At 35.6% G+C, this 10,608-nt stretch overlaps 1 long non-coding RNA gene across 1 annotated transcript; it reads left to right on the top strand.

Moving 5' to 3' along the window:
- Positions 1–592: 592 nt before the first annotated feature.
- LOC140011511 (uncharacterized) lies at positions 593–9,509 on the top strand. Its single transcript, XR_011818698.1, has 2 exons — positions 593–814; positions 8,774–9,509. It is a non-coding gene; the product is annotated as an uncharacterized lncRNA (long non-coding RNA).
- The last annotated feature ends 1,099 nt before the right edge of the window (positions 9,510–10,608 follow it).

Below are 10,608 nucleotides of genomic sequence, written 5' to 3'. Positions count from 1 at the left end.
GGCTCGTTTAATAAGAAATAGTGAATATATGTTTTTCGAGATAATATTTGAATCGAGAGTGCAATAATCCTAGCGAATTAAGAATCAGTAATAGTAGACTAAAAAAAGTTAATTGATGGATTGGAGGTGAGTGAGTTAAAAATTTAAGTTTATACCGTAAGTGCGTCGAAAGTTTCCCAAAAGTTGCGCCTATACAAACTAATTGGAGATTTGAGAAATTAATACTTGTGAGGACTCATGTTTTTATTTTAAAAATAGTTATTTTTAGAATTATTTACCCTAGTATTAGTGAGTTATATTATCGTTACAAGAATTTCTTTTGAATTTCGCTTTATTGCGCGTGAATCGGAAGTTCGCTTTTTCGCTTCAAATAGACCCGATGGAGATTTAAGAAATTTATTCTAGACTAATAAGAGTGAATAATTATATTGTTAAAGAAAGTACATTAGAGGTTTAGTGCACAAGTGAAACAACCCCGAGAGAAAACGGACACGAAACGCGCGCGCGCGAGTACTATTCATCGTTAACTTTTGTGCAAATTTTAACCACAAATCATTCAAGCTTCTCCAAGAAGCTTCATTCATCAGCACACTCTCTCTCTCCTCTCACCAAGTTTGGCCGAAACTCTTCAAGGAGAAGAAGAAGAAAAGCTCTTCACCATTCCGCTTCAATTCTTGCTCCAAATCCTTCATAAATCACCATCCGACCTCAAAATCACTTGGGAATTCACTTAAGCTAGAAGAAAGACTTCATCTTGGCGGTTTTCTTGGAGGTTTAGTGATAAAAGAATTCTGGTTTCTCTCAAAGCTAGGAGGTAACCATCCAACACCATCCAATCTTTCACTCTTGGCTTTAATGGGTTTTATTCTTAGCTTTAAAACTTGTAGCTTCATTATTGTTGTTGTTACTTGGGTTGGAATGGTTGATGTGGGCTCTACGAATTTTCACCTTGTTATATGGGCAGATATGATGATATAATGCTTGATTTGAGTTGTTTAAGTGTTGTTTAAGATGATTATGGATAGAGAATCGAAGGAAAGTTGAAGGAAAATTTCGCATGGTTGCTGATCGAAATCTATCCTGTTATTGCCGTGCATTTAGTTTGAATTTTTGATACTCAAATGACTTTGAAACTGATGTATATATGTTGTGTATGGTGTATAGAAAGTTTCTACCAAAAAACATTTGAATTGGTTGGATAAAAATTGAATTTTGGCAAGAACAAATCTGAAAAATTCGTGTAGCAGTGGTCCACTGGCAGTGTTCTTTGAATGAACATATCTCTCTGTCCGGAAGTCAGAATTGAGTGCCGTCAGTGGCATTCAAAACTAGACATCCGTAGTTTTCTAACGGTATAAAATTCACCTTAATTCGAACCGAGTCATCTACAGTGACTGATCAAAGTCGGCTGTCCTGTATGACTGTTCAACCTAGAGAAGAGTAGAAGCTGCAAATTGTGGTTCTATTTTCTCTCATTTGCAAACTGAATTTCAGAATGATTTGTTCTGATGAAATGTATCCTTTTGAATCTAGTTTCAAATGCCACCGGCCATTCTCAATTTCAAGTTGTATTGAGTGAAATATAGTCCAATTCCCAACTGTACCAAAGCTGGAAAATCCTTCCTTTTGTTGGGCGACTAGTTTAGTTGTTTGTGAAATGTTTTATTTTGAAAATTTGATGTCAACCAACTATCAATTGCTTATGAAATGTTTCTTGGACCTTGATTTCACAAATGAACCAAAATGGGACTGATTTCATGGTGCAAAGTGTTTGAAAAGGAAAAGAAAGCAAGAAGACAGATTTGCTTTGGGAATTTCTTGGACTTAGGTAGTTTTGTTAACTACCTTCGCGTACGAGTTTTTACGTGAAATTTGATAGAGGAGTAGTCCTCCTATGGAATTCGAATTTTACTAAATTTGGTGTCATTCTAAGACCATTTTGATATACAAATGATGTGCCAAATTTGTTCTTCAAACCTGGAAAATTTACTGAACTGTCTTTGATTTTGGCCAATTTTGAGCTGCTATATTTTGGCACTCAAAACTCCGAATTTAGTTCCGTTTGTTGTGTTTGAAACTTTGTTTAGAAATCTTATTTTAGTACGAATTTTAGAGGCTAGGTCACTTTCTATGAATTTTACTAAATTTCCAAAATTTACTGAAAAACATGATCGAAACTGTCTTATATGCTCAAGTCAGCCACTTTGAGTTGCAATTTGAATATCTTCCGTTTAGAATCTTGGAAAGGTATCTTCTGGGAACTGTTAGTACTTTGAACCAAGATTCTAACGGTTAAAGTTTTCCAATTTTGGACCTATTGAGTGCAAGTTATGATTTTTCTAAGTTTGGCATGCAAAACTGAAATTTTCCGATTCGATGGGAAATGAGTTTTTGGAAACTCTTCCTTATCCTTTGATATTGATTGATCGTTTTAAACTTGATTTCATGAAGGAAATCAGTTTTTTCTTGTGTTATTAAATCCCACTTTTGAGTCTCGATTTATGAGTAATTAAAGCTCTTTTCATGATATTTTCTTAGTATTGTACAAGTATACAGTCTTCCTTGTTAACAAGGGATTTATAAGTGATAGTGTGTGATAGTAAATTATTATTTGCTCAAGCGCTCAAGGGGACCTTCAAGAGGATCTCACAACGGACGCCTAAACACTTGATTGAGCACTACTCCCTTATTTTTTGATTGGTGAGTGTCAAGTACATGACTTGTTGCAATAATTTGAATTGCATCTTATGGATTGAATGATTGATAATTGTTGAGTCGAGTGTGTACTTTATCGCACTCGTACTCTTTTAACTGAGTGAAATACTGAATTGTTCATGACTGAACTGTAATTGATTGACTGAATGTCGTTGGAGTGGATCTCCTCGACCCATAACTGAACTAAACTGAACTGTGGGGACGCCCAAATCTCAATTGGCCGATCTTGCAACTCGAGCCAGTAAGTGCTTGGTCGAGGAGCTTGGTGAACCATGAGATAACTATAAGATTGATCTATTGAGAGATCTCGCTTGGCCTACTCAAGTAATAGTGCCTTTTATTGAAGTGCGGGTTATCCAGCCTTTTCAAGAAATACAGGAATATGTGTAATGTCAGTCATCAGGATTATGAATTTGATTTTTAGTATGTTCACTTGATGCGATTCATTTGTAAGAAAGTTTTGTGCACATCATTTCTTTTTGTTTTGTTTTCTAGAAATATGGATGGATTGAGATTCTTCATGGCTGCCAAATTGGATAGTTTGCACGGAAATTTAGTTGAAAGTTCTAAATATGATAAAGGAGAATAATCCTATGTGTCTACGTTTTAGAGATCATAGTTTCTTAACAATGTATTGAGAATACCTCACAAACTATGTCTTTGGATATTAAAAGGAGGTAGAAAAGGAAAAACTCAAATTGTTGGGTAGAAAAGGACAATATTCCGCGCAAAAAAACAAGTGCGGCTTGCACTTTTTTTTTTAAAAAAAAAATCACCCCTGCCGGTAATATTAACCCGATTGGAGACAAATTTCTTAAAACTGATGTAGCCTGATAGGGGACAACATTTGAAAAAAAGGGGGTTGTTAGTCTTTTTTTTTGCAGCATTTAATTTAAAAAAAAAATACTTCTCCTTGTCATATTGACTAAGCACGACATGCATAGTTTTAGAAACCTCTCTGTCAGACCAACAATTGACCAATTTTTTTTTCATCGATATTCTAAGAAATTAGTCTAAACCCCTGAAATTTATCCCTAGTTGTATTTTACCAATTTTTTTCATCAATAATCTAAGGAATTAGCCTAAACCCCTAAACTTTATCCCTAGCTGTAATTTACCCCTCTCCACTTAATAAATAGGTACTTTACTCCCCTGTTTTATGTTTTAGGAAAAAATTATCCTTTTCATATTAATTATTATTTTATTTCATTTCTTTCCTTTTTTGCCCTTTTCCACTTGTCAATTTTCTTTATAATTTTTAATTTTCTCCCTTCTCTCGTATGATCAAGCATTCTCTTCTCTTTACTATTGTTATCTATGTAACTTTCTTTTCTTTACTATTGTTATCTATGTAATTTTCTTCTCTTTACTATTGTTATCTATGTATTAATTTTGATCTTCTTAAACTTATTATTTATTTATTTCTAGCTTATTTACTTCTGTTATTGAAAAAATAATGACCACAAAGTCCATGTTATAACAAAGCATATATTATCTATGCACATAAACTATTTCATACATTACTTAAATCAATATGTCTAGAGTTTAGAACAAATTAATTTTTAATAAAAATAGCAGCAATTACTCAACTATACATAAAAATAGTAAACAAAATTATTAATTACTTTATTTTTTGTGATATAGCTTTAAATATTAAATAATATAAAGTTCTAGTTTGCTACTATCTTTCTAAATATTCAAATTCCTAGTGAGATATACTTTTTGATTATGACAGGCACATATCAAATTTTTACGCTATACAGTTTGCCTTAAATTTTCAAATAGTGTAAATAAATAAAAAAGAGAATAAAATTATAAGTAAAAGATGATACAATATTGTAATAAGCATATAAATTAGAAATACTAATAGGAAAGTAGAACTAAATCATAGCTATTGATGTTCTTGCCCATTGACTGTAAAAATTTACTTATTTCATGAAAGACATTTAGTCATATCTAATCAGAATGTAAATCAGATTGTCAAAAAAAATCTTCAGATAGGGAGGCCTCGAATTTTCTCAGCAACAAATAGGAAAATCATTGATGCAGCTAGTGGAGGAACATTGGCAAATAAAATGCCAATGAAGCAAGGAGAATAATTTCAAGTATGGCAGCCAATGGTCAACAATTTGGTGATAAATAGGAATATGTCCTAAAAAGGTCAATGAGGTAAGTAATTCCTCTATTGAACAATGATTAGATTCTCTAACCTCTTTAGTGGAGAAGTTTGTTATAGGACAGGTACAGCAAGCTAAAACATGTGGAATCTGCTATGTTTCAGGTCATCCGACTAATATGTGTCCTACACTACAAGATGATCCGAATGAACACACAAATGCAGTTGGTAGATTTCCTGACCCATCTCAAAGGCGCTATGATCCTTATTCAAACACCTACAACCCAGGGTGGAAGGATCATCCGAATTTTAGTTATACTACAAGGCCACCGGGATTTCACCAATAACAATATCATCCTAGGCCTCCAATTTCACAACAACAACTAGTTTCTAAATCAGGTCTATCTCTTGAAGAAATTGTTAAATTTTTAGCTTTTAATACACAACAATTTCAACAAGAGACAAGAATGAGTATTCAAAATCTGGAGAATCAAATGAGCCAGTTGGCAACTACAGTTAATCAATCGGAGTCTCAAGTTTTAGGAAAGTTGCCTTCATAGACTGTTATCAATCCAAAACAGAATGCTAGTGCCATCACATTGAGGAGTGGCCAAGAGTTGCCAGAACCTAGTAAGAGAATTTCTGAGCAAGCTATTGAGAAAGAAAAAGTGGCACCCCAATGTAAACCTATGCCATAGTGAAAATCCAAAGATGAACCTCCAGTAGTGGTAACACTTTCTCCTCCATTTCCCAGTCAATTTGCAAAATCAGAAAAAGAGGAGCAAGAGCAAGAGATTTTGGAAACTTTTCACAAGGTCGAGTTAAATATTTCCCTTTTAGATGCAATTAAGCAAATTCCTAGATATGTAAAGTTTCTTAAAGAATTATGCACTGCTAAGAAAAAATTGAAAGGAAATGAAAAAGTGCATATGGGGGAGAATGTCTCAGCAGTGCTTCAGAAAAAGTTGCCTCCAAAATATAAGGACTCGGGTATATTTACTGCTCCTTGCAACATTGGAAATATTATGATTAAGAAAGCAATGTTGGATTTGGGTGCTTCCATAAATGTTATGCCTCGTTCCATTTATAATATGTTGTATCTTGGTCCTTTAAAAGAGACAGGTATAATAATTCAACTTGCTGATATGTCAAATGCTTATCCTAATGGGGTTTTGGAGGACATATTAGTTCAAGTAGATAAATTGGTTTTTCCTATAGACTTTTATGTGCTTGATATAGAGGAAGATAATTCTTCTAATTCACCTCCAACTTTGTTAGGAAGACCATTTCTGAGAACATCTAGAACAAAATTTGATGTTTATTCCAGAACACTGAATATGGAATTTGATGGCGATATTATAAAATTCAATATTTATGATGCCATGAAATATCCTAATGAATCATTCAGTCTTTGTTATAGATGTAATCGACTCTTTGACGCAACAAAATTTTGAACTAAATGATGATAATGCATTGAAAGTTCCTATTACTAGTGGCCTTGATCGAAAGTATATTCAGAAGATTAAAGGGAAGTTTGATTTTGTGAGGTGTGAGGACCCGTAAAATTCTTTATATTTTTTTTTTAAAATTCCCTTTAATTTGGAACTTATTAGAATTTATTACTTTACAATAACTTTAATATACATTCACTTCCCCAATAGCTACAAATAATCATTAAAACAAGGGTTTCCTGTTTATTTTCATCGTTACAATAACTTAGGGTTTTTACGTCTTTTCGTAATGTGAGTAATCGGTACGGAGTGTGTGCTAAATTTGGTGAGTAAGAGTGACTTTTAGATGAGAAAATAATATGTGGTTAGAAGTAATAATAAAAAGTTAGTGAATGGTAAGTAAAAACCCTAGTACGTGTGATTTACGGAAAAATGGTGCGAACCGACGGGTACCGATCACTACCGATTGAACACATCATTTGACCACCATTTTTATCAAGTTAATCTCCTTGATATTAGAGCTTAAATATCAGCTCAAAATCTGATCTTGAGGGCCGAAATTTTTGACTTGGAAAACAAGAGAAAAGAAAAAAATTGAGATGCAAATTGGTTGTGACAAGTGGCGGTCATCCATGGCTTGATTGACCAACTAATTTCCACCATCTTTATCACTAAAAAACTACTCAAATGCTCTTCATTTTCCTCCATCTTAGCCGTGCTTCTTGAGAGAAAAGCAAGAGAAGAATAGCTTCCATAATTCTTAGGTTTTGCTTGATTAAGAGAGAAAACAAGAAAACTACACCGATTAACTTGTAAGTTGTGAGATTGGGAAGCTTAGGGAGCCAAATTTTTCAAGGAGAGGTGAAGTATAACCATTACAAGCTCTTGTTTTGAGGTAATATGGCTGACCACTCTTTTCTTTTTCCCTTAATCATGTTGGGGTTGTTTAGTAACTTGTATTTGTGCTTGTGTTGCTTAACTCAAGTGATTTTGGATGATTGGGGTGATGAATTTGAGTTAGGGTTTGAATGATTTACTTATCATACTTGTTGTGTGGATGGTATATGATGTATATAAGCTTGTATATGAGGTGGTAGTGGTGGTTTTCAGCTAGAAATGTGAATTGTACTTTGACTTCCTAAATTTCCAGAATTTAATTTTTTTGCATACCCTGTTCTGCGCGGTTCTAGTTCACCATGATAGAGGCCGAATCAGGCTTGGCACAAAACATGAAAGTTGTAGGGAATAATGTTTTATAGTAGTTTACAAAATTTCAGCTCAATCGGGAGCACTTTAGCTTGTGAAAAGATAAAAATATCCCTGACTGCCATAGGTAGAGCCCTGTGGATAGGGTTGACCTTTCACCAATCTGACCGCATCTGTTCACCCTGGTCCATACTGAATTAGCATTTGGTAAAAACATAGAAGTTGTAGTGCTATGTCTTATCTTTTCAACGGCCCTGAAAACGCCTTAATCAGACTTCGGTAGCCTGAGTTATTGTCATTTACGTATAGTGCGGTTAACTAGCCCGAATGTGAGATTCTGGTTCTGTAATTTGAAATTTTGACCTAGATACACTACGAACTGGACTGAGTGGTCTTCATCAAAGTTGTAGGCCTTTGTCTTAGGTTCAAAATGGTATAAATTATACCCCAATCCAATAAGTGTAGCTTCGGTTGTGCCCGTAACGCTAAGTGACGGCAAATCTGTCTTTTGTTTTATGCCTTGAACTTCCTTTCCGAACATTGTCCTAACTTGATTTTATACTTGTACGACTTTGAGTCTATTGAATAGCTATTGAACTGAGATTATTTTGTGTGTGACTTTGGGACTGATTGAGAAAAACAATGAAGCCATAAATGGCCGGAAAATAGGTAAACAAATTTACGCCCGAGGACTAGAGAAATATACTTGCGACTTGTGTAAGGCTTGAGAGTGATTATCACTTGAATCATCTAGGATGCTTGCATCTTCATTTATCGAGGTATATAAGTTAGAACTTAGCCGAACTTGTACCCTTGCGTAACGACTTCTAGAAATGCGTTTTCCTTACAATTTCGATTCAAATAGTATTTCCTAGTATACTTATTGCAAACTTTCGCAATTTCAAAAGCGAGCAAGTGTTTCACGAATATTCTCCGAATGAATGTCAATTACTTGATTCTTATTGAACGAAACGTTTACGTTTCGAACCTTAATCATTTTCAAAGTTCTTAAACAAGAGTTTTATCGCAGATTTAGATTCAAAACCCGGAGTATAACCCAGACGTGATCACTAGGGACACTTCATTTTGGTGAGTGCTTCCAAATATCTGATTGAACAGGACACTTGTTTCTAATACGTGATCAATATAATTAAATGATATATGATTGGTTTGATCGGGTAAGAGTGTACTTTATCGCACTTGCCCTTATGTGACATATACTTATTTATTGTTGCATTGGATTTGATATACTTGTTTATGATGTGCGCACTTCCTGGAATTCCAGAAATCCTGTGGCGAGTTACTTGAGTCGAGCCGGCAAGGGTTTGGTCAATTGGGTAACGAACCCTGGGTCTCTTGCTTTGTCGACTGGAGTGATATCTTCTCGACTAATCGGTATACTCGAGTACTACCACCAGTGTTTATTGAGGATTTTGGGCTCAGTAGGGAGTTTGAATGGTGGACGGAGAGTAGTGTAAGTGGTGCTCTACTGGATTGGTTTCTTTACTTGAAAGTTGATGGAGTGTCAACTATTATGTGATCAAGCTCCTGGTGATGCAATGGCAATTTGGCTCCTGAGAGCCATCCGTATCCTTATACCTTGAGATGATCATTATGTGTAGTGTTATTGTTTCTTTTAAAACTTTACACACGCTCATTTTGAGATTGCTACTTGAAGTGTTATTGCTTACTTTTATGAACTCTTCATGCTCGTTCCTTTGCTACATTGGAATCTTGTACTTATAAATAATAGTCAATTTGCTATTTGGAACCTCACTGGACTTTTAGCTCATTCCACGCCATTTGTTTTCCTTACAGGAGTACGAGCGAGGCGTGAGACGTGTATAGACTAGCATAGTCTAGTTGTTTTGACTTTTGTAATTGTACTCGCACTAGTCGTTCGATTAGGGTTGAATGTACTGAGAACTTAAATCTTTTGATGTATTTGGGAATGTATGGATGGTTGAGATAGAAATGAATGTATTCGTATGTTCCAAACTTGGGAACTATTATTTCGTTTATTATTGAGATTGCATCTTATTTTATTTGATGTGAGTGAGTGAGTCCTGGCTAGAGTTATGCAGGTGGTCCGCTAAATCCTAGGATACGCCCAAGGGAAGGTGGGGCCGTCACTGATGGTATCAGAGCTCCTATTGAGCTCGTGCCGGGAGAGGGTTCTCGGACTGTGGGGATTGAGTTGTTATGTGTGGAACAATTGTCTATTGTTGGGGCCTTAGATATGTATGTTGGGTAGGAATCTCTAATACGGGTGATTTGCTCTTAAGTCTGGCCAGCTTGAGTGGTGAATTATCATATTTTCGGATTCTTGTACTCGAGTACCAAAGAGTGATACCTTTACGATAAGTTGAGATCTCAAGTAATATTAGGATAAGTTTGGATGGCAAAAGCAAAGGCACGGGGGATGCGAATAGTCTGGACTTGAAATATATTAAAGATATTCGTGGGATTTGGGACCCTTATTATTCACGTGCTTCAAATTTAGATTAAGTGTAGTGCCTGAGCAATACCTAGGTTTAATGTCCCATAGGTTATGTGACTTGTTTTGATTGAATGTGTCACATTACCCCTGTTTTATGATTTGGAAAGGTTTATTTGAGCCCTATTTTATTCTGTTTATATCTATATAGTTACTTAGTGGCTATATTCTATCATTGATTAGTTGGCTTTATTGCTTTGCTATAGTTGATTAGTCGCGAAGCATGGAAGGTAGAAGAAGCCAGGATCAGGGAGCTACTCGCGGGTGTGGCTCTAATCGTGGACGTGGGGGTAGACAGATGCAGGGACCCACACAAGAATCCAGAGGGGAAAGGGGTGAAACGAGTGGACCGCAACCTGGACCCCAAGTTATAGGGGGGATCAGGTGGCAACTGCGATTCAACAGATGACTAATATCCTTACTCGATTGGTGGAGCAACAGGGTCAAGTCCCTATGAATCAATCTAGGGATGATATGGGGCAAGATAGGGCCCTCGAGAGATTCTAAAAATTCTCTCCTCCTAAGTTCCTGGGAGGGCCGGACCCTGAGGCAGTTGAGAGATGGCTAGAGTCGATGATTAATATTTTCTCTGCCTTAAACTATACGGAGGATAGGCAGGTACA

The sequence above is a fragment of the Coffea arabica genome, chromosome 7e (assembly GCF_036785885.1).
Source record: "Coffea arabica cultivar ET-39 chromosome 7e, Coffea Arabica ET-39 HiFi, whole genome shotgun sequence".
NCBI lineage: Eukaryota > Viridiplantae > Streptophyta > Magnoliopsida > Gentianales > Rubiaceae > Coffea > Coffea arabica.
Note: the sequence above shows the minus strand (reverse complement) of the source record. Positions and strands in the feature narration are given on the sequence as shown.